A 26,262-nucleotide genomic window follows, 5' to 3' on the forward strand; every position below is an offset into this window, starting at 1 on the left:
GGGTGGACTATCCCTTTAACAGCACGCACTTATTCCTCACATAAAGTGTATATACTTTTATGTTCGCGAATTGGAACACAGCACCATACTCTTGTTGCCTTTCTGCAAGCACCATTAATAATGTTACCACCAATACACAGAGGAGATGGAAAATATGACAGGAAGTGGACTGCAGACTGCGTTGAAGGTTGATAATATCGTTCCTCATTGCACCAGTCAGATTGGCTCCATGATGAATGCAGATTTTTTTTTTGCTTTTCATTGCATGATTATTTAATTCCCACCGGTCCAGCTGTGGGCAGAGTGCTGCCAGTGGCTGCACGTGTATCATGGAGGAGACGCTCAGTGGGAGATTCGCAAATGCTGTCTGAACACTCTCCAATAGAGGACTCATCCCACTCACGAGCCAAAATACCAGTGCCAGAACGCCTGCCGTCGGAGGAAGGATTTCGAGACTCTTTATGGTTTGCATGGGTGGAGTGTTCTGTGACAAGTATTGATGATTTCCTGACAGTGTCTGGGAGATTGCAGGATTTTAAGGGTTTGTGTGTTGTGAAGGAAGACTGGCGAGGCGTGTATGGAACTAGAAAAAGAGGCTCATTACTGCTCCAAACTTCTACTACAGGAAACTGCTTATTTAAATGAGCGCACATGTCAGCAGGTGGAAGACAATGCGAATGCACAAAATCTTTGCTTATTATATTTCCTCTAAAGGTGCTTAGATTGAATTACAGTGTATCCAGAAAGTATTCATAGGGCTTCACTTTTTCCACATTTTTTTATGTCACAGCCTTATTCCAAAACGGATTTACTTCATTTATTTCCTCAAGATTTTTTACACAATACCCCATAATGACAATGTGAATTTTTTTGGAAACAGTTGTACATTTAATAATATAAAAAAGCTGAAAAATCACATGTACATAAGTATTCATGGCCTTTGCCGTGAAGCTCTAAATTGAGCTCAGCTTTAAATTTCAGCAGCCTATTTGGAGTTTACCTGTGGCACATTCAGTTGAAAAGGCATACGCCTGTCTATATAAGGTCCCAGGGTTGACAGTGCATGTCAAAGCACTAACCAAAAGACAAAGGAATTGTCTGTAGACCTCCAAGACAGGATTGTCTCGAGGCACAAGGCTGGGGAAGGTTACAGAAAAATTTCTGCTGCTCTGAAAGTTCCAATGAGCACAGTGGCCTCCATCGTCCATAAGTGGAAGATATTTGGAACCACCAGTACTCTCCCTAGAGCTGGCCGGCTATCTAAGCTGAGTGATCGGGGAAGAAGGGCCTTAGTCAGGGAGGTGATCAATAACACGACGACCACTCTGTCTGAGCTCCAGCGTTCTTCTTTGGAGAGAGGAGAACCTTATAGAAGGACAATCATCTGTGCAGCAATCCACCAATCAGGCCTGTATGGTAGAGTGGCCAGACGGAAGACACTACCCGCCTGGAATTTGCCAAAAGGCATCTGAAGGACTCTCAGACCATAATAATAAAAATTCCCTGGTCTGATGAGACTAAAATTGAACTCTTTGGAGTGAATGCTAGGTGTTACGTTTGGAGAAAACCAGGCACCCATCATCACCAGGCTAATACCATCCCTACAGTGAAGCATGGTGGTGGCAGCATCATGTTGTGGGGATTTGTTTTAGTCAGGATAGAGGGAAAGATGAATGCAGCAATGTTCAGAGACATCCTACATGAAAACCTGCTTCAGAGTGCTTTTGACCTCAGTCTGGGGCGACGGCTCATCTTCCAGCAGGACGATGCCCCAAAGCACACCACCAAAATATGAATGGACTGGCTTCACAAGAACTCTGTGAATGTCCTTGAGTGGCTCAGCCAGAGCCCAGACCTAATTCCCTTTGAACATCTCTGGAGAAACCTGTAAATGGCTGTACACCATTGCTTCCCATCCAACTTGATAGAACTTAGGAGGTATTGCAAAGAGCAAAAATTCCCAATAACAGGTGTGCCAAGTCCAGTTGCCAGTTGGCCAGCCCTGGCCTGATTTCCTCCATGTGCTCCAGTTTTCCCCACAGTCCAAAGACATGCGCTATAGGTGAATTTAATAAACTAAATTAACCATAGTGTATGTGTGTGAATGAGTGTGTATGGGTGTTTCCCAGTGCTGGGTTGTGGCTGGAAGGGTATCTGCAGTGTAAAACATATGCTGGATAAGTTGGCAGTTCATTCTGCTGTGGTGACCCCTGATGAGTAAAGGGACTATGCCAAAGGAAAATGACTGAATTTAGCACAAAATTATATATTTGCATTAGCATGCTAAATCAATTGTGCATGTGCTCAAATTTGCAAATCCCTAAAGGATAAATGTCAAATGAGGCAAGATAAAAGTCCCTTTTCTTGTTGAATATCCTGTTTTATGTGGAATTTCATCATATTATGGAAATACATAGTTTCCAAATAACACTTCACATTCTGTCTGAACTTCCACACACACATTAGTATTAGCGGTTTACAGGGACTTCAATAGGTGTAATGTATTTTATACAGTAAAAAACGGCCTATTATAAGGCTCCACACCAATCCCAAACCTCACAGGAAACCTGTGGCAAAGTAAGAATGTCAAAAGATACATTTAAGTATATTTTTGAAGCATTTTGAATTGCAAGGACATTAGGCATGTCCTCATAAACTATAGTAAAAGAGTACAACTGCTGTAGGTTATACACATGTCCTTATAACCTGTTCTTGTAAACCAGCAAAAGCAGTACACACATGTACAGATATCTTTATGGGGACTTCCTATAAACATGATTTTAATACTGTACAGACTGCATATTCTATCACCTAGTTACTAAAAATATCTCTCACAGGAAAATCTGCACTTTTACATTGTCAAAATACTTCATTCTTTGTGACTCAGGAGCAAAAAATTTCATTTATGACGCCAAAAATGTCCCCACAAAGTCAACATTCACTGGCATTACTACAATAAAAAAAAAACGATGCTTTCTTTTTGTTGAAGCTACTTATTTAAAATGAGCTGAAACAAATCTTGATATTTTGAGGGGGACAACTTCATTGTTTTATGTTCAATCCACCGCAATTTGTAAAAATTTATAAATTAACTAAATTCCTTCATGTTGTCCCAACACAATTTTTTTTTGTGTGGAACCCAACATTTTTATAGTGCATACTTGTGGGGATGTGTGGTCCCCACAATGCACTCACACATTTTGGTATTTGGGGTTTACAGGGACTTTCCATAGGTGTAATGTATTTTTTTTACAGTAAAAACTGCCTATTATATGGATCTACCACTAATCCCAAACCTCCCAGGAAACCTGTGTCAAAGTTAGAATGTTAAAAGGTACAGTTAAGTATGATTTTGAAGCATGTTACAAGGACATCAAGTATGTCCTCATAAACCAATATAATAGAGTACAACTAGGCCATGCTCATCTCATTATACAAAGAACTGTCCTTGTAAACCACTAAAACCAGTACACACACACACACACACACACACAATCTCTCTTTCTCTTTCTCTCTGATGCAATAAGTACTTTACATTACAGTTCAATTGGCTCTGTAATCACCTAACTAATTACACAGTATTACTAGTGAACTAGACGCACTTATTGTATAATTATATTGATGCTTGTAATTACACAAAGGTACTGCTACAGTTATTTATATCTACAATGCCTTAAGCACTATATAAAATAAAGTGTTTCTAAACAAAGGCGGCACGGTTGCTCGGTGGTTAGCACTGTCACCTCACAGCAAGAAGGTTGTTGGTTTGAGTTTGCCAGTTGGCATTTCTGTGTGGAGTTTGCATGTTCTCCCTGTGTTGGCGTGGGCTTCCTCCGGGTGCTCCAGTTCTCCCCACAGTCCAAAGATGTGCTATTGGTGAACTGTACACTCTCAGAAATAAAGGTACGAGCTGTCACTGGGGTGGTACCTTTTCAAAAGGTACACATTTGTACTTGAAGAGTCCATATTGGTACCTCAAAAGTATATATTAGTACCTACAAATTTTAAGAGAAACAATTTTGTACTTTTTAGGTAGTAATATGTACCCCTGAGGTATTAATATGGACCTTTTAGGTACAAATTTGTATCTTTTGAAAAGGTACCACCCCAGTGACAGCTCACGTACCTTTATTTCTGAGAGTGTATAAACTAAATTGGCCTTGGTGAATAAGTGTATGTGTGAATGAGTGTGTATGGGTGTTTCCCAGTACTGCCCTACTAAAAAAAACAGCCTAAACCAGCCTAAGCTGATTGGCTGGTGTTAGCTGGTCAACCAGGCTGGTTTTAGAGGGGTTTTGGCCACTTCTAGGCTGGTTTCCAGCCATTTCCAGCCTGGTCTCAGCTGGTCAGGCTGGATGATGACCAGCTAAAACCAGCTTGATCAGCCTAGCCAGGCTGGGAGCCCAGTCAAAACCAGCTATGTCCAGCTTAAACCAGGCTGGTCAAGCTGTTTTTAGCTGGTCATTTTCCAGCCTGACCAGCTGAGACCAGGCTGGAAATGGCTGGAGACCAGCCTGGAAGTGACCAAAACCCCTCTAAAACCAGGCTGGTCAACCAGCTAAAACCAGCCAACCAACTTAGGCTGGTTTAAGCTGTTTTTTTCAGTAGGGTGGGTAGCAGCTGGAAGGGCATCCACTGCATAAAATATGTTGGAATAGTTGTCGGAATAGAGACTAAGCCGAATGAAAATTAATATATATTTAATATTATACATAAATTATGTATACACATACATAAATAAATCATGTGTAGTAGCTTATTTCTTTTAGTAACACTCAAAAAAATATTTTTGCTGCTTGTTTAAACTAATCATTTAAAACGAGCTGAATCAACACAACTCTTTAGTTTTTTGGGGACAGCTTAATTGTTTTAGGTTCAGTAAACTTAAAATTCTAATTACCAATAAGTTAACTTAATCGATTTGCATTGGGACAACATGAATAGATTACCTGGAACTCAGATTTTTTTACAGTGTATTTTATATAGCAGTCGATGGTGTATAGCACCACATATTGCAACCAATGCATCAGCATCAGCCTTATAATTTCAATCTTTTTCTTGCAACACACAACTAGTTGTGCTTCACTACTGAGAAATATTAATGATTTGTGTTGTCGTTTTTTGGTCACAGCAGGGCCATATGTTGCACTCAGTGTAAAGCAACGTTTAGCCAACATGGCTATGTGCGCACTTAAAGCCAAGCTGACCGAACATATGGGATGGAGGTTGGGTTGAGGCAGCTGCCTTAAGACTTGGAAATTTTGAGTGGGATCTGGGATTTATTGAAAGTATTGTAACACAATTAAAGAGTAATTGTGGTCTGCTGGATTGTTTAACAAATTCACAAAGAAATGTTCTCATCCAAAGATGCGAATTAGACTAAAATTTTGCATAAAACATTTGCAAATATAGGACTATTCCAGCATATGTTTTACACAGCAGATGCCCTTCCGGCCGCAACCCAGTTCTGGGAAACACCCATACACTCTTGCATTCACACTCATACACTACAGCCAATTTTGTTTACCCAATTCACGCATGTGTTTAGACTGTGGGGGAAACCGGAGCACCCGTAGGAAACTCACACCAACACAGGGAGAACATGCAAACTCCACACAGAAATGCCAACTGGCCCAGCTGGGACTCGAATCAGCAACCGAGGCGACCACTGAGCTAAAGTGCCACCCCAAACATAATATTACCATGATAAGTGAGCGTATTGTACTGAGTCCAATGGATTCGACTTCCATTGTTTTAAATAAGCAACTGCATCTGTGTCTACTGTGTCTTTAAGAGTGACAGTGATGGACCCTGCAGCTACAATGGTTGACAACCACTTTCAAGTACTTCCTTGATTTGTCGGTTTTCTGTGTGAAAAAATGGGTTCACATCGAGAAAAAAATGACGTGTGATGTCTGCCAGCTTTTGAAATCTCATTACCGGCAGCCATAACACACATTAATGGCACCACAGGTCCTCAAAACAAGCATCTGTGTTTTTGTCTCCTCGAAAAGAAAGAAAGAAGAAAAAAAAAAGATGGAAGGCGCTCATTATAGCTGGAAATGCAGGTGCTACACACCTTCAAGAAAACCAGTGTTTCTTTAGCAGAAACATGTATCAAGTAGCATGAAATGAGCCGTGTGATCAAGAAACTATACGCCTGAGACCTGCTGCCCCCTGACGAGACCCCAGAATGGCAAAAAATAGGCCATTCTTCTCAGAATGCTGTGAAATCGCAGCATGTGTGACTGGAACAGATGAAAGACCTCAGCAGTGTTCAGCTTTAAAAGCATATCAAGCAAACTTTTATAAAAGTACAGTGCTGTGATAAAATCTGCAAGGGGCCACCGCTAACTATTTTAACATAGTTTTAACGTCTATCCTTGTCTTTGTTTTGGAAATGTATGTGCAACTGGAATGACATAGAAAACGTATCATTTACAGCAATCATTATTCATTTTTAATGTAAAACTAGTGGCGGCATGGTGGCTCAGTGGTTTGCCTCATGGCAAGAAGGTCGCTGGATTGAGTCCCGACTGGACCAGTTGGCATTTCTATGGCCATAGTGTTATGGAGCTAATAATATTCATTCATTCATTCATTTTCTTTTCAGCTTAGTCCCTTTATTAATATGGGGTCGCCACAGCGGAATGAACCGCCAACTAATCCAGCATTTGTTTCATGCAGCGGATGCCCTTCCAGCCACAACCCATCTCTGGGAAACAGCCATACACACTTACTCACACTCTATGGACAATTTAGCCTTCCCAATTCACCTGTACCAAATGTCTTTGGACTGTGGGGGAAATCGGAGCACCCGGAGGAAACCCACGCGAATGCAGGGAGAACATGCAAACTCGGCACAGAAACGCCAACTGACCCAGCCGAGGCTCGAACTAGCGACCTTCTTGCTGTGAGGCGACAGCACTACCTACTGCGCCACTGCATCACCCGGCGCTAATAATATGCCAAAACAATCTGAATTAGAATTGTGTTAATTTTAATTATTGACAACTGTAATATAATAAATTGTCTACTCTTTCCTGTTGATCACCCCTGACCTACTGTCTGCTGAATCTGAATTTCTGGTTTTGAATTTTAGTATATTGAATTTAATGTTCTGAATTTCTTCATCCTGAAAACTTGAAACTGTATTTTTTTTTAGAAATCTGCAGTCCGTAACTCAGAAAACAAAAAATCTCAAGTTTGAAAATGCAAATTCTGCCTTGAAAAATTCAGCTGTCTTGCATTTCAGATGTTCGATATTCAAGTTATGAAATTCAAAAGAACAAATTCAAGTTTAAATTAAGAAATTCAAATTAAAAAAAATCAGATTTATTATATTGCAATTGTCAATAATTCAAATTAACACAATTCAAATTCACATTGTTTTGGCATATCATGAGAGTGTATGGGAGTTTTCCAGTACTGGGTTACAGCTGTGGTGATAAATAAAGGACTAAGCTGAAGGAAAATGAATGGATGAATGTAAAACGACCTAAATATTATAGAAAACATTTGATTCTGTTACAAAATTGTTTCTTAAATTATTGCCAAGCTTTTTTAACCACTAGCACAGTTAAAGATTTTGGTAAATTGCGTAGTATTTAACTGTAATATGAACTGTATTTTACTGTAGGATGGTTATGCAGTATGTTACTGTATTTATGTTGCAGTGTAAAATCTACTGTGTATTTTACCGTAAAGATATACATACAATTATTTAAATACATGTACAGCAAGATAAATGGTGCTATAATGTGAATACAGTATTTTTGCTGTAATTGATTTACAGTAAGTTACTGGCCAACTGCTGCCAGTAAGTTACTGCAGATTCTACAGGAAATTGTTAACAATGCAGGGTTGACACATTTACCCATTTTGTGCTTTAGTTCAAGATGCCAACCTAAAACCAGATGCCACATGGCATGTCTTAAACATAACGGTATGCATTTACAGTGGTCCCTTGTTGATTGTGGGAGTTAATTGTGGTTACATTCTAAAAAAAAATTACGTTCTAAAAATAACCCACAATAGGTGAAATCCTTGAAGCAGTCAGTTTTATTTTTTTTTTACAATTATTATAGATAATTGACTATCTAATAATTACAATTATTATACAAAATTAACAGATAATTTTAAGCTGTAAAAACCCTCACTACACTATTTTCTCAGATAGGCATTACCATTTTCACACTTTTCTCTTTTGTTTAAGCACTCGCATAACTTTATCTTCCTTTAGCATGTCCAGAAGTTCAACTTTTTGTGCGATATTAGCATCTTCCTCTGCCTTTTGGGTGCTACCGTGAGTGCCTTCGACGGTACAGAATGTTTCGTCGACATTATGGGGTTTGTTGGGGAGAAAACTTGCAAACATACAGTACAGCACTTCAGAGTCACACTTCAGAGTTTTATATAAATGATGTAGAAGAGTTGACCAAAATGTAGGGACAGACACAAAATGTAATTACATTATTACTGAAATTACGAATAATTCAGAAAATAGAAGTTTCAAGCAAATATTTATTTAACGTAGTACAACATTTGACTTATATTTCCTGATAATCGGAGCTGAGTGTAAGGTTCTGGAGGCAGAGATAGTCAAAAATAGGTATAGTGGGACTTTCCCAACAAACTTTCCCAAATACACACACACACACACGTTTGTTTGTTTTTGTTTGTTTGTTTGTATACTTTATTGTCCCTCAAGGGCAACTGTGGACTCACACAGCACTTTAGCCAGCCTGATCTCACGAGAAAACGTAAGTATTTTACGTTTTGACAGTTTAGTGGCTAATTCGTACGAGTTCAGTCGTACGAAATTGTACGATTTTAAAAAGGAGGCGTGGCACCTAACCCCACCCCTAAACCCAACCGTCATTGGAGGATGAGCAAATCGTACTATATTGTACGAATTAGATCGTACGAATTCGTACGAATTAGCCACTAAATCAAAAAGTTACGAATTGCCGTGAGATTGTGTTGCTTTAGCAGGTTCTGACATAATAACAATTAAAAATAAGCCAACATGCAAAAGAAATTACATACACTATCGATCAGTGTTCAACAGTCTGATTGACACTGGAATAAAAGAGTTCTTCAGTCTGATCCGCTTCCAGCGGAAAGTTCTGTATCTTCTACCAGAAGGTAAAAGATTGTAAAATGGAAAGAGTACATGAGATGGGTAACTTGAAATTCTTTTCGCTTCATTCAGAGTGCATTGCTCGTAGAGTGTTTGTATACTAGTAAAAGTTTCAGATCCTATTAGTCTTGTAACAATTCTGACAATATTGAAAATTTTTGATTTTAGATTTACAGAAAGATTGCCATACCATGTAGATAGACCATACCTGATAACACTTTCAAATACAGCTTGATAAAATAAATACATGATTTTCTTCTCAACACCATAAAACCATAACCTTCGTAGAAAATACAATCTTTGGTGAAGCTTTTCACAGATCCAGTTTACGTGAGTGTCCCATGTTAGAGACCTGTCTATGTAAATTCCCAAATACTTGTATGACTGTACCTGAGTGATTTATTGATTATGTACAAACACTGGTAAATGCTCGAGAACACACTTGGGATCAAATATTATTTCCTTTGTTTTTTTTTTGTATTTACTTAAAAAAATTAATAAAAAAATAAATAAATAAATAAATTATATATATATATATATATATATATATATATATATATATATATATATATATATATATATATATATATATATATATATAGTTGAAGTCAGAATTATTAAACCCCTTTGTTTTGTTCTTTTTTGAATATTTCCCAAATTATGTTTAACAGAGCAAGGAAATTTTGATAGTATGCCTAATATATTTTTTCTTCTTCTTCTGGAGAAAGTCTTATTTGTTTTATTTCAGTTAGAATAAAAGCAGTTTTTAATTAAAAAAAACATTTTAAGGTTAATATTATTAGCCCCTTTAAGCTATATATATATATATATATATATATATATATATATATATATATATATATATATATATATATATATATATATATATACATATTTTTGATAGTCTACATCAGTGTTTCCCAACCCTTTTCCTGGAGGCACACCAACAGTACATATTTTGGATGTCTCCCTTACCTGACTAATTAACTTCAGGTTTTGGAGTCTCTTATTATGTTCTAATTAGGTGATTCAGGTGTGTTTGATTAGGGAGACATTGAAAATGTGTACTGTTGGTGTGCCTTCAGGAATAGGGTTGGAAAACACTGGTCTACATAACAAATCATCATTATACAATAACTTGCCTAACTACCCTAACCTGCCTAGTTAACCTAATTAACCTAGTTAAGTCTTTAAATGCCCCTTTAAGCTGTATAGAAGTGTCTTGAAAAAATATCTAGTCAAAAATTATTTACAGTCATCATGACAAAGATAAAATAAATCAGTTATAAGAAATTAGTTAATAAAACTATTATGTTTAGAAATGTGTTGAAAAAAAATCTTATCTCCGTTAAACAGAAATGGGTGAAAAAAATAAACAAGGAGGCTAATAATAATGTTTTAGAGATAACAGTATAATTTGGTAAAAATACTCTTTAATAAAAGTTTTGCATTTGAAAAATAACAGAAGACAAATTTATATTGGAGATGAAAAATGTCCCCGCAATACTAGAATCCCCCACATGCATCATGCTAAGGTGCATCCATTAAAGAGCCTTACAAGATGCCACACTCCTAGTGGAGTGGACCCTCATACCTAGAGGCGAAGCCATTCCATGCACCTAATAGGAGAGGGTGATAGCATCTATTATCCAATGTGACAGATGAGAGGATTTATGCCACTGGCCTGAGCGGTGCACATAGATCCTCTAAACACAAACAAGACATAAAAGGTGAAGGCTTGCCTGCTCTGGAGGAAATAAAAAGGGCTGAGGGCTCCTTAAGGGCCTGAAATATGTCCTGAAAGTACTTTTTCATTCTTTGTTTGGGGGCAAACATAATGTTGATTTCTGTTCCATTCCAACACCTATGCACCGCTGAATGTAAGATAAAGAATAATATAAACGTGTCGCAATGCTTGTATGAATCCCCTAAGCACGACATACACAGAGGATGCGAGAGAAGAACAGTTTCATAAACATCTGGCAGTAGTGTTGATCTATTTTATGTGGCATGGTCCTACATTTTTGAGAACTGCAAAATATGTGCTACATCTGCTTGCAGTTTGTGCTTTCATTAGAGGCTGGGGTGTACATTTTTGACAATAGGCCACTGTGTACGTTTCTGTGTATCTCAACATCCTTCTCGAGCGTGTCCATGAGAGAAGCAGGTTGGCTTGTCATGTGTATATATAAGCTTGCTATTGACTGACCCACCCAGGGGTGCCAATTAGCCGTAGTAAGCTATGACAATTCTAAGGGCCCATGCACTTTGGAGAACCCCAGAGACCTGCTTTATTAGATTAACAGTCCTAGCAGGGTGCCAAACTTAAACCATTTTGTCGTAGGGCCTAAAATGGCTAGCAGTACCCCTGGACCAGGGATGGGCAAACTCAGCCCTATAGGGATAGTGTCCTGCAGAGTTTTGCTCCAACACTAATCAAACACAACAGAACATGCTAATCAGTGTCTTCAAGATCACTAGAAAGCTATAGGCAGCTTTGATTAGGGTTGGAGCTAGATTTTGGCTGTTTCTCAATATACATTCTTCTGCGTTCTTGTGTCCTTGTGTAACGTCGTCATCAATCGTCAAAGTTCAGTTTCAAAACTCAAGACCGCAAGAACGGAGGTTCCCGGATGTGTTCCTGATATCGAGGATCGAGGATCATCGAGGATGATATTTCTCACAGGATGCGTTCTCTGGGTCTCCTTTGTTCGTTCTTACAAGGTAACCAGGCAAGACTGGTCTTCACAAGAATGCAGTTCCATTCTCTGTATTCTTGAAATTGAGAAACAGCCTTTGTAGGACACCGGCCCTCCGGGACCGAGTTTGCACATCCCTGTCATGGACCCACCCACCTCTCTCCTTCTTTTTCATAAACCGAACCGATAGTGTTTTCAAAAGCAAACTACAGTAGAAGAGAAATGTACATTACAGCTTTAGGCTTTTACCACAATTTGACACTGCTTTTTTGCTGTTACCTGGTTTCTGGAACCATTCTTTTGCTGTCCGACAGCGAACATAGGGAGCTACAGAGCAAACTGGTCATGTCAGACACATCATACCACAGTGTAGCATGGTTTCCGCTACATTCATTCTTCAATGGCGGGGCGCCACACCAAAATTCATCCCACCATGGCTACATTACAGCTTCTTATTCAAAACATTCCGCCCATTAAAAGGTAAGTGAATTATAACAGAGCAAACTTTTCTGTAATCGTAGTTGTGCTGTGCGTTATTTGTTTAACTCTTTAAGGTGGCGTGCTTACTGACTGACTGACAGGTGCGTGATGTGTGTGGCTAGCAAACACAAGGTAGCTTTCAGTTAAGATGGACACAGTTTCCATAATTATACTTTACAGATAAAGATCTATAGCTCTGCATACAATGACTTTATCTTGGTGTTGTTTATAGCCGTTTCACTTTACTTCAAGACGCATTAATGCCTTTCTGTAGGTCTATTGGAGACATTCATAAATATTTCTAGCAAATTTAATAAATGTTGGAGACATACTTGTTACATAAACCCACTAATCGCACTTCAGCCGCGTTTTTTTGAGAGCGCAGAAGAAGATCTACACTTGAGCAACGTATATTTAAGAGGGTGTGCAAGCAGTTTTGTGCGCGAACAGAGGAAATCGGCGCACAAGCAGAGATTCGCACGCTCGTATTACATAAATGCGATCTCGACTTGAAATACTCACATTTTTCTTTGAAATAACGCCATAGGTAGTTGGTTGATCTGTGTAAAAGGCCTGCCACCACAGCTAGAAAAAATCCTAGAGGCAGTGTTGCCAACTTAGCGACTTAGTTGCTATATTTAGCAACTTTTCAGACCCCCCTAGCGACAAAAAGCGGCTAGCAACAAATATAGTGACTTTTTGTGTGTTACTGGACATTTTGTAGACCCATGTGTCTATACTGTACCATCCCTACTCTTCTCAACAAACTGTGGATGATGCCGTCAGATCCCGCCCCCACCCCCGTGACTTTTCGGGGAGAGCTTAGCGCCTTTTCATTGAAAATAGTTGGCAACAGTGCCTAGAGGAAACACACAGGTTGCCTAGTTGTTTTACACACAAAATGCAGCCAGACATATCACTGCGCATATATTTCATAGTTCGCAAAAATGTAGCCCTGGGCACATATTCCCAATGAGCCTGTGTTGGATAATGCTGAGTTCAGACTACATGATTTTAGCCCCAATTTTGACAGACAAATGCCTGAAATCACAGGCAAATCGGTCCTCATTCACGCGAGCAAAAATCACACAATGTAAACGATCAAAGACGCAATCTGAGAGAATTGCAGAGGAGTCCCGACAACTGTGAGATATTTGGCATGCTAAATATCTGGATCATTCTGCAATTCAAATCATGCCGTGTGAAATGTGTTCTGATTGAAAATAACATTGCCAATCACCTACAGCCAATGAGAGAGCAGCATCCACGAGTGTGGGTATCTGCAGGCCAGCAGGAGGATTGGGGAGAAGTTAAAAATGCCCATTTTCAGTTTATTTGGACCCAAGAAATGTAGGAAAAACTAGTGAAAGTCTGTTTGACATGTCATCTGAGCAATATCAGAACTGGGTCAAAAAAGAAAAAAGTTGAGGTTGCTAATTCCCTTCAAAGCAAGGTGAGCAAAATAAGTACATTTTCCACCCCACTAAAGACTTCTTTCTCAGTATGTAGTTATTAACAAAATATATACTGAGTGACCTTGCGATATTTCCATGTCACTTCTCACGTGTGTTTGGTTGTGAGACGTTTTTTATACCAAGTTGTCAGCGATTCTTCCTATTGTAAACTCATGCAGTGGGAAACCCCCTGTTGCTGATCCATCTTGCAGTGTAAACAAAGCAGCGATGAAACACTAGCCCAGATAATCATGTGAAAACGTCAATGACACGAATACTTTGAAAATCCTGCAGTCTGAACTCAGCATAAGTGTGTCCACTTAAGGAAAACAGAAAGAATGATGGCCTTTGCCTAAAGTTTGCCCTTTAATTTAATTTAGTTTGACCTTTTAATTCAGCAAATGCAGAGTACAGATAAGGAAGTGCATTTTTCATCATTTAAAACGTGATGATCTTTGATTATCTCCTGTAAAGGTTATGGGTGCATATGTGAAACATGCAAAAAATTTTCAGAAGTTAGTGAAGCCGCACAACAAAGTTTGGCTGAAAGATGCCAGATTGGACACAGAGATGTGCAAGGTCATTTGGACAGCCCTCAGTGAGTAATCACAGGTGTTTATATATTTGTACCAGCTCAGTGATTTGACACGCCAGTACATTCATCTTGCTAGTGACATTGTACTGTTGTAATTTTGGGTGTTGTTAAGCTGTCTGCTGTGGAATATGTAATCTCACCTCCAGTAAGGAAGAGCTGCAGAACACGCCTAATGATTGTGTTTAGGAGCCAAAACAACTGCCCATAGGAAGCTCGCTTTTGAGGGCTGTTCTGAACTGCAAAAGCAAACTGAAAAACTTTTTTTTTGTCTCGATTTATTTAATATTTTTGATTTTCAAGTCAGGTCAAGTTGAGTTTTATTGTACTTACGCTATATGTGTGAACGTACCACAGGGCAGCATAACTAAACAAAGAGAAATATGAACTTTTTTTTGTAAACCTTACATATGTAACTTTCTGGAATGGTACTCTAAAAATACATATTGTTTATATACATAAAGATATTACCACAGCCATATCACCCTGCAGCCTAGGACCGGCACTTGCAGGGCTGAGCCTGGTCAGTACCTGGATGGGAGACCACATGGGAAAAACTAGATTGCTGTTGGAAGTGATGTTAATGAGGCCAGCAGGGGGTGCTCAACCTGTGGTCTATGTGTCCTAATGCCCCAGTAAAGTGAAGAGGACACTATACTGTCAGTAAGCACCATCTTTCGAATGAAACGTTAAATCAAGGTCCTGACTCTCTGTTCACTAATAATCCCATGGCACTTCTTGTAAATAGTAGGGGTGTAACCCCGGTGTCTTGGCCAAATTTCCTCCATTGGCCCTTACTGATCATGGCCTCCCAATCTTCCGCATCCACTGAATTGTCTCTAATACTGTCTCTCCACTCCACATATAGCTGGTGTGTGGTGAGCACACTGGCGCCCTTGTCCTTAGGCTGCCATCGCATCATCCAAATGGATGCTGCTTACCGGTGGAGGAGTTGGGAGAACCGCCTCATGATTGTGAAGTGCTTTGGGTGTATGGCCATACATGGTAAATATGCTATATAAATACACATTACATTAAAAATTACATGTTTTGTAAACATTTGACTATACACGTAACCTAAAACAGACTATACACAGACAGCACTCGACATAATACTGTTATTGTTCAAGATATTGTGCAAAAGAGGTACTTAATGTTAAAAAGCAAGTAGTGCAACGCATACCTGCCAACACTCCTGTTTTTACTGGGAGTCTCCCATATTTCAGACCCATCTCCCCACCCACCTCCCATATTGTTCGGGAATTCCAACCCCCCACTGAACCCAATGAGCAACCATCTTCCCAGTTCGCGCGCACCTTCACCCCCGCTCTTCACTTTGCGCGCACCTTCCCCCATCCCCCCCTTCACTTCGCGCACACCACTGGATAAAATCTCCCGGATTTTATGATCCGAATGTTGGCAGGTATGGTGTAATGTGGTTTGTGGTACATTCACATTGTAAACATTTATATTTCTTATTCACTCTATGGCACCTAGACTGCAGCTCTGCACAAGAAGTTTGGCCAGAGAAGAAATGGTTGTGCCCAACTGAGCCTGGTTTCTCTTGATGGTTCTTTTACTTCACTTTTGTCAGTTTTTGAAGTTTGTTCCTCGCCACTGGCTTGCTTTGTTTGGGACTTGTGGAGCTGCGCATCGATGGATTTGCTCTTCAGTGATTAAACTTTCAAGAGTGAAAATTAATCCACACTGAACTAAACTGAACTTCAACTCTGAAAACTGGACTGACACAGTTTCAATTTACCAGAACTTCTACTGTATCTTAAGCTGCTTTGACACAATCTAAATTGTAAAAGCACTGTAGAAATAAAGAATGTAGATATTGTTGTGCCTTCTTCGAGAATAAAGGTGGTCCAGGTGAGATCCTCTGTAATGTATATCCATAGGAATTTACTGTTGCTGATTTTCTCTACAGTCGAGCTTTCGATGATCAGTGACTGAGTTCAACTGAGTTAATCCCCAAGTCCATTACAACATCCTTTGTGTTCCCTACATTGAGAGACAAGTTGTCAGTGACACACCATTCAGCTAGCTTTGCTACTTCCACTCTGTAGTGTGTCTTATTGTTGCTGCTGATGAGTCCTACAATGTTGTATCATCAGCAAACTTGAAGATGTGGTCAGAGCAGAACTCGGCAGAGTCAAGAGTCAGCATTGTGAAGATTAGCGGGCTGAGCATACAGCCTTGTGGGGTACCTGTGCACGGTGTGGTGTACTGCTCGAGGTGTTGTGGCAGACATGAACAAACTGAGGTCTTCCAAATGGAAAGTCTAGAATGATAATAAATGAATAATAAAGAGCTATAATATTTCAAACTGTGGAAGAATCCAGCAAGTCAGGCAGGGATAAGAGTAGTGTAGAATGCAAGTGTAGTTCTAAATAAATGAAAACTGCTTCGGTTCAGTTTAGTATGAATGCCACTGTTGAATTTCAGTTTAATTCAGATCAGAGTAATACAAATATGACTGCTAAAGGCACAAATCCACTGAAGAACATTTTCACCAGTCGCAGCCAATCAAGCAAGGTGACAGTGGCAAAGAACCAAGAATTCACCAGCTGATGGAAGTGAAGAACTATCCTCGAGAAGAACAAACCATTTAAGCAGAAGGGGTCCTACTCTCTTGAGTGAGGTCAACACTAGTTATTTTATACCAACCTAAGGGCTTGAACGAAACTGCTGTAAAAACATCTTCAACCAATACTAGGTGCCAGGGGGAACTCAGAACCAGCAGATAGGCCCAGTGGAAGCTTCTGGCTCCATTGAAGGATTAAATCATTGAATACCACTAAAGGATGCTTCTGGTACCTGCAGATGACAATGTTGACTATACTACTGAACAGGCCACTAGGCAAAATTAAGGATTAAAGAGATAAGTTTTATGACATAGTGTGCAGTCTGCATACGCCTTACCAAGCAAGCCAGATGGTTAGTCTGCAGGGCTTAGAAAAGTATGTGGATTTGCTCTTCAAGGATGCAAATGAAAGAAAAAAGATAGCCCCCAAATCTGTTATTTTAGACCCCCTTATTCATGCTTGTGGATCCCAACAACAGCAGAAGATGCATGGGAACATGAGAAGGCAGTTGCTAAGTTTAGAGAGCAAACTGCTGTTTGCCTGTTGGGGCAGTCGAGACTTAATTTAACCCCAGCATGAGTATCAACCTCAAGCATTTCCGCAAAAGCCTAAGATTGAGAGAGCTGCTACGCCGAAGCATGCAGAGTCAGATGAAGACAGCATGAGGTTCTCGTTGCTGGTCTGAAGAATCCATTGAGCAAGCTAAAAGGTCTTTAACAGGACTGTTAGCTTTAAGCATTGAATCTCATGATGCAGCATCAAAATTGTACTTTTGGGAATCATAGCTCATTAAAGGACCACTCTACTTTTCCCCCTAGAGTTAAACAGTAGAGTTAAGTTCAAATCATTTTTCAATCCATTCAGACGATCTCCAGATGTGGCAGGAGACTTCTAGCTTAGCTTTGCTTAGCATAGATCACTGGATTATATTAAACCATTAGCATCCAGAGAAGAGTTGACCACGACGACGGGGTTGGAGTCTGGCGAATAACGGTTCCAGAAAGCGGGTAAGACAAAAACAGAAGCCTAAAAATAAAATAAACAAGTAAATCAGTGAGTGAGATTGTGGTAAAATCTGCAAATGTAGTATAAAATCAGGTGAGGGCTTTTCTTTTTCTGGATTGCTTTTTAAAACTGTCAGTTGGGTTTTGGCAAGTGGGTTGGCGGGTCAGTCTGTGCTTTTGAAAACACTATTGGTTGGGTGTAGGGAAGGTGGTGGGAGGGTCAGTCAATGTTTTAGAAAACACTGTCGGTTGGGTTTAAGGAAAACGGTGGGCAGGTCAATCTTTGCTTTTTAAAACACCATCGATTGGATTTAAGGAAGGTGGTGGGCAGGTTAGTCTGTATCTTAGAAAAAACTATCGGTTGGTTTTAGGGAAGTGGGAGGGCGGGTCAATCAGTGCTTTTGAAAACACTCTTGGTTGGGTTTAGGAAAGGAGGAGGGTGGGTCAGTCAGTCAGTCGACAGCGGTCTGAGATCTACAAAAGCATAGACAGTGGCCTCTGGTGGATTTGTGAAAACAAAAACCACAAAAAAGTACCTCCTGGAATGTATTTGGCGCTCTTCAGAAATGTATATAGCAGTATGTTTTCAGAACGAGCTTGGGTTGGTTTTTAAGTTGAAATGGCTTTAAAATATGCTCTCATTCTGCCGTAATAATCAAGGAACTTTGCTGCCATATTATGGCTGAGGCAGGCCCTCTAATATTACAACGATATTAGGTAACTAGGTAACAGTGCTGTGCAATGTTATTGCGGTTGATGCAGCCACAGTTTAAATTCATGAGCAAGATGCTAATGGTCTATACTGATTCAATGATTTATGCTAAGCTAAGCTAAAATTGCTATCACCATAGATTGGTTGAATGGATTTTAAAAATGGTAAACTCAACTGTTAAACTCTAGGTGACTTGTAAAATTAGCCTCTTTACAAAAAAGTGTTACTTTAGGTTTCCTAAGTGTCATATCTCCAACAAACTATTTCTCTACAAACCAAGGTTGAGTCAAAGAATTAGTTATTTCAACACTTTAGTTAATTCATGTATTTCCTTAAAGAAATCAGTTGAATACGTTCTAAAAATTAATGATTGATTTTTAATTAGTTATTTAGACTTAGACTTGTCTGAGTGAACAGTGTGTGAAGAAAAGCATGTATTGCAAACTTTATCCTTATATAAACAAGAAAAACACCCTGTAAGAACTACACAGTCAAAATCTTTAACATCTTCAGTATAATGAGCACTACATTTCTAGCACCACAGGAGCATAGAGATCGTAGCTCTTGCTTCTGACAGCGCATTTACTGTCACATAATATGAAACACTAGAGGGGAAAAAAAGAAGAAAACTGGGTTGGATTTTTAAAAATGGTCTGTACTGAAGATCTTGGAACTAAACCTTGTTAAATTTGAAGTGTGCCTGACTGCTGTTTCTGTGTTTTTCTTACTCCAAGTCAGTTGCAGATGAAAGAATTGTTTTATATATTACTGTTTCAGTGAGTATTTGTATATAACAGCACACATCCATATGTAAGCTAATATTTATTTTATGATTTCCATAATAATAATCTTAATATTTACACAAATAGTAATAGTACTTATTATTATAATTATTGTTAAATTATTATTATTATAAGTGTAATTATTATTAGAGTAACTATTAGTGTAATAATAATTATTATTAATTTGATTATTAGTGTAATTATAATTATTATAATTTTTGTATTAGTGTGATTATTAGTGTAATTACTGTTAGTGTGATTATTAGTGTAATTACTATTATTAGTGTAATCATTAGTGTAATTACTATTAGTGTGATTAATAGTGTAATTATTATTATTAGTGTGCTCATTAGTGTAATTACTATTAGTGTGATTAATAGTGTAATTATTATTATTAGTGTGCTCATTAGTGTAATTACTATTAGTGTGATTAATAGTGTAATTATTATTAGTGTGATCATTAGTGTAATTACTATTAGTGTGATTATTAGTGTAATAACTATTATTAGTGTGATTATAAGTGTAATTACTATTAGTGTGATTATTAGTGTAATTATTATTGTTATTAGTGTGATTATTAGTGTTATTTTATTATTATTATTATTAGTGTGATTATTAGTGTTGTTATTATTATTAGTGTGATTATTAGTGTAATTATTATTGTTATTAGTGTGATTATTGGTGTTATTTTATTATTATTATTATTAGTGTGATTATTAGTGTTGTTATTATTATTAGTGTGATTATTAGTGTTATTATTTTATTATTATTATTAGTGTGATTATTAGTGTAATTATTATTAGTGTGATTATTAGTGTTATTATTATTAGTGTGATTATTAGTGTTATTATTTTATTATTATTATTAGTGTGATTATTAGTGTAATTATTATTGTTATTAGTGTGATTATTAATGTTCTTCTTATTATTAATGTGATTATTAGTGTATTATTATTATTAGGGTGATTATTAGTGTTATTATTATTAATGTGCTTATTGGTGTTGTTATTATTATTATTATTATTGCGATTATTAGTGTTATTATTATTATTAAATTTATTAATGTAATTATTATTTTCTGTATGATTATTAGTGTTATTATTGTTAGTGTAATTATTATTATTATTAGTGTGATTATTAGTGCAATTATTATTGTTATCTGTGTGATTATTAGTGTAATTATTATTAGTGTGATTATTATTATTATTAGTGTGATTATTTAATTATTATTATTATTATTATCAGTGTGATTATTAGTGTAATTATTATTATTAGTGTGATTATTAGTGTTATTATTATTATTAAAATTATTAATGTAATTATTATTTTCTGTATGATTATTAGTGTTATTATTATTATTAGTGTAATTATCATTATAATAATTAGTGTGAATATTAGTGCAATTACTATTATTATTGTTATTTGTGTTATTATTAAATTATTTTTATTAGCAGCAGTGATTATTAGTGTAATTATTATTAGTGTAATTACTATTATTAGTGTGATTATTTTATTATTATTATTAGTTTGATTATTAGTGTAATTATTAATATTAGTGTGATCATTAGTGTAATTACTATTAGTGTGATTATTAGTGTAATTATTATTGTTATTGGTGTGATTATTAATGTTATTATTTTATTATTATTATTAGTGTGATTATTTGTGTAATTATTATTGTTGTGATTATTAGTGTTATTATTTTATTATTATTATTAGTGTGATCATTAGTGTAATTACTATTAGTGTGATTATTAGTGTAATTATTATTGGTGTGATTATTAGTGTTATTATCATTAGTGTGATTATTAGTGTAATTAATATTGTTATTAGTGTTAAGTTAGTGTTGTTATTATTATTAGTGTGATTTTAGTGTTATTATTATTAATAATATTAGTGCAAGTATTATTATTATCTGTATGATTATTATTGTTATTATAATTATTATTATCTGTATGATTATTAAAATATTATTATTATTCTTATCATAAGTGATTATTAGTGTGATTATTAGTCTTATTATTATTAGTGTGATTATTAGTATTATTATTATTAGTGTGATTATTAGTGTAATTATTATTAGTGTGATTATTAGTGTAATTATTAATATTAGTGTGATTATTTAATTATTATTATTATTATTATTATCATCAGTGTGATTATTAGTATTGTTATTATTAGTGTGATCATTAGTGCAATTATTATTATTATTATTATCATCACTGTGATTATTAATATTATTATTATTATCATGTGTACTGTATATAAAGTGTTTATATTTCAAGAGACAGCAAGGTTATTTGAAACATGAAGAATGTATTACTGGTGCTTTATCTCACCTGCTAAGCTTTTCAAAAATTCCAATAAACTTATAGCTTTTGGCTAATGAGTAAACACAATAAAACCAATAAAACTGCTGGCACACATTGAGTCATCCCCTCTAACACAATAAAGGGAGATTTAAGGAGTTTTCAGGACAGGAAAATGTTTTGCTGGGGAAAGTTATCATGTTTCTCACAGTTGAAAATAATTAGCCCACTTAAATATTTCCCAAGTACTATAATATTTTAATGACTAATAATTGCCCATATCCATTTACTTTCTCTCTGCCATGAAGACAGTACATAATTTTTTACTAGTTATTTTGCAGGATACTCATATTCAGCTTTAAGTTCAATTTAACCGCTTAGCTAGGGATTAGGCAAGTCTTAATAATATTGAAAAAATCTTAAATACAAATCTTAATAATACTGATCTTAAAACATGGTTTAATATATAAAAAACTGTTTTCATTCCAGCCAAACTAAAATAAATAAGACTTTCTCCAGAAGAAATAAATATATAGGATATACTGTGAAAAATTTAATATCACATGAGAATTAAAAAAAATAAATAATAAAAATAATAACTAAATAATAACAATAATAATAATAATGGCGACGCGGTGGCACAGTAGCGCTGTCACCTCACACCAAGAAGGCTGCTGGTTCGAGCCTCGGCTGTGTCAGTTGGCATTTCTGTGTGTAGTTTGCATGTTCTGCCTGCGTTCGCGTGGGTTTCCTCCGGGTGCTCCGGTTTTCCCCACAGTCCAAAGGCATGCGGTACAGGTGAATTGGGAAGGCTAAATTGTCCGTAGTGTATGAGTGTGAATGAGTTTGTATGGAGGTTTCCCAGAGATGGGTTGCAGCTGGAAGGACATCCGCTGCGTAAAACACATGCCGGATAAGTTGGCGGTTCATTCCGTTGTGGCGACCCCTGGTAAATAAAGGGACTAAGCCGAACAGAAAATGAACGAAGAATAATAATAATCAACAGCAGGCCTAATGTTTTGTTGTTCATCTGTACATTTTCAATTCACATAAGACATCAAGGAAACATCTTATTTTAATGTTAATTAAATACTGTATATTGTGTTTACTATATGGTTATAACAGTAACCAACCATACACCAAGCCCTAACCTTAACCTTGTACAGTACCAAATACATGTAATTTAATTACATTAGTTATTACTCAGTGTTCATTTCTGCAATTACACTGTAGTCATTTTAAATAAAGTGTAAGCCGTATCACATGTCCATTTTATACATTTCACATTATTAATGTTTCATATATTGCTTTTACGGAGTGACACGGTGGCTCAGTGGTTAGCACTGTCACCTCACAGCAAGAATGTCGCTGGTTCGAATCCCGGCTGGGCCAGTTGACATTTCTGTGTGGAGTTTGCATGTTCTCCCCTTGTTGGTGTGGATTTCCTCCAAGTGCTCTGGTTTCCCTCACGGTCCAAAAACATGCAGTATGGGTGAATTGAATAAACTAACTTGTTGTATGCGTGAATGAGTGTGTATGTGTGTTTTCCAGTACTGGGTTGCAGCTGGAAGGGCATCTGCTGTGGAGACCCCTAATGAATAAAGGGACTAAGCTGTAGAAAATGAATGAATGAATATTGCTTTCATGTCAACAATATATTTCATAGTTCAGACATCCCAAGTCTCCCGGAAGTTCCGGGAGTCTCCTGCAGATGCATAGAGACTCCCGGATGCCCACAAAGGAATGGTAATCTCCCGGAGATTGCGCGTCTCTCATTAAATACGTTGCGCACCACTCTCCACCACATTCCTCCCAGCTCTTAAGCCTGGTTTATACTCAAAGCGTCCGCAAGTTTGATTGAGTGTACGCAGCGAATGTGACGTCATTGATGCGTTTGTGGAGGTTCGCTTTGGGTGCAGGTGACATGATTTGGTTGGCGGACTGCATGACTTTTTTTGAGACTCGAGCGAACAGTTCCCACGACGCCACGTTTGATTTGAGTTGAATATGAATCACTTTAAGGAACGTCGCACGCACACCCGTTCACCACTCTTCAGCTATATTGCTCACATACCCCCCAGCCCCCACCCCCAAATCATCTCTGTCTCCCCCGGAAATGACTCTTCCCAATTTGGGATGTCTGCACAGTTACACTTAATGTAAGGCAGGGGTGTCCAAACTCGGTCCCGGGGGGGCGGTGTCCTGCAGATTTTAGCTCCAACTTACCTCAACACACCTGCACGGATGTTTCTAGAAAGCCTAGAAAGAGCTTGATTAGCTAGACCAGGTGTGTCCGATTGGGGTTGGAACTAAACTTTGCAGGACACTGGCCTTCCAGGACCGAAACCCCTGATTTAAGGTGACAGAGTTTCAGCGTACTCATCTACTGAGAAATATTAATTAATTACACATACTTACTTTATGGTTGAAGTTAGAATGTCGATTATTTAGGGTTAGTAACATTTAATTATGCATAATTCAATGTCATTACTATTATAAGTGCATGGAACATGTGTAACTACATCACCTTAACTAAAATGTTACCAAATTCATTAATTCATAACTACTAAGATACTACTGTCAAACACAAAACAAAAATACAAGGCCATCATTTAGACGACTTCCTTCATATGGTATGAGAATGTAAATGTGTAAAAAATGAACCGTATCTTCTTCCCTTCTTCCCTGGGCAATAGCACTGGAAATGATCCATGGCTTTATCTTTTTGTAGGTAGGTCTTTAATGCATTTGCATTGGTCTTGAAAGCATCTAAAAAGAAAATGACTTTCAAATACAAACCTGCCTTAAAAATATTCACTGGGGTAAATGTGGTGTGACAGGGGAGCTATCTAGACATAAACATGCAGTTCTGGTATGTCTGAGCAGAACTTAGGACTTTGAAAGTTTTCACAAAGTGCATTTACCCAATGGGTTGATGGTGGTATATGGGATCACAGCAAATATCAAATGTGAGAACAAGGAAATATTATAACAAAAACAACTCATCCATACTAATTATTACAACCCCAAATGAGAAGGAGTTGGGACAGTATGGAAAATGCAAATAAAATAAAAAAGTAGTGATTTCTACATTAACTTGGACTTGCATATCATTGCAGACAATACAGCAAACCCTTACCTTGGAATGATAAGGTTCTATCTGCGTTCTGAATGATTTTGAGATATTGAGCTTCAACGTTTTTGCTTTCTATAGCAAACAGTAAGTGTGTAACATTTGTTTTTTAAATAATTAAATTCATTAAAAAAAACATCCCATAATGTAAATAAGTTGTCATTTGATATGTCAAGAGCTCAATTTTGACAAAAATGTCAGATAGAACCTTATGATTTTAGGGTGACGCAACATTAATGTCTTCCTCATGACTTTTATTTCCCCTAAAATAAACACATATTCCAATTTTGATTCTTGAAACACATTTCAAAAAGTGTTGATCCCAGTTGCTCTACAACTGGGATTAACGACAACACTTTTGTCAGGTGGTGTATATGATAAACATATATGATGAATGTTTAGGTATATTAAACAAGTATAATGGTTGTTTTATAGAGCATGCGATTCTTGGATGTGTTTTTTTTTTTGTTGCTTTATTTTAAAGATGGATGTGTTGAGCTTTTTTATACATTTTGAACGAACTTGTAGTTATGTTTTGGTTTTCGTTCGATTTAACTTTGATCATGTGTGATTGTATGGAAGATCTGAGAGCACCATAAAAAATGCCTGGAGGGCGGAACAAAATCAGTTGGTAAGGTGGAGTTACACAAAATGCATTAAAATGCACTACAATGCACTAAGAGCTTGCAAGACCATGAGTCTTTCTTAAATTATTAAATTATGACACTTTGGTGGTTTAACCACCTATGAACCGAGCTCTTAAACAATATTTACTCTGTCCTTTAGACAAATTCAATTCAAATGTTTTTTCTCCTCTGTGAACCCTGCTGAAAAATCCAGCTTAAACCAGCCTAGGCTGGTTGGCTGGTTTTAGCTGGTTGACCAGCCTGGTTTTAGAGGGGTTTTGGCCATTTCCAGGCTGGTTTCCAGCCATTTCCAGCCAGGTCTTAGCTGGTCAGGCTGGGAGATGACCAGCTAAAACCAGCTTGACCAGCCTAGTCAGGCTGGGAGCCCAGCCTAAACCAGCTATGTCCAGCTTAAACCAGGCTGGTCAAGCTGGTTTTAGCTGGATTTAGCTGATCATTTTCCAGCCTGACCAGCTAAGACCAGGCTGGAAATGGCTGGAAACCAGCCTGGAAATGGCCAAAACCCCTCTAAAACCAAGCTGGTCAACCAGCTAAAACCAGCCAACCAGCCTAGGCTGGTTTAAGCTGGATTTTTCAGCAGGGAAGTTATATGCTTATCTTCATGTCTTAGTTTGTGTACGAATGGTAGTATACCTTCTAAAAAATCAAAAACACCAAGGAGAGAGAGCACATGTAGATCAACAGAGATAAAAATCATCAACACCAGCTCGAAATCTCA

Source organism: Danio aesculapii, chromosome 21 (genome assembly GCF_903798145.1).
Source record: "Danio aesculapii chromosome 21, fDanAes4.1, whole genome shotgun sequence".
In the NCBI taxonomy this organism is placed as follows: Eukaryota; Metazoa; Chordata; class Actinopteri; order Cypriniformes; family Danionidae; genus Danio; species Danio aesculapii.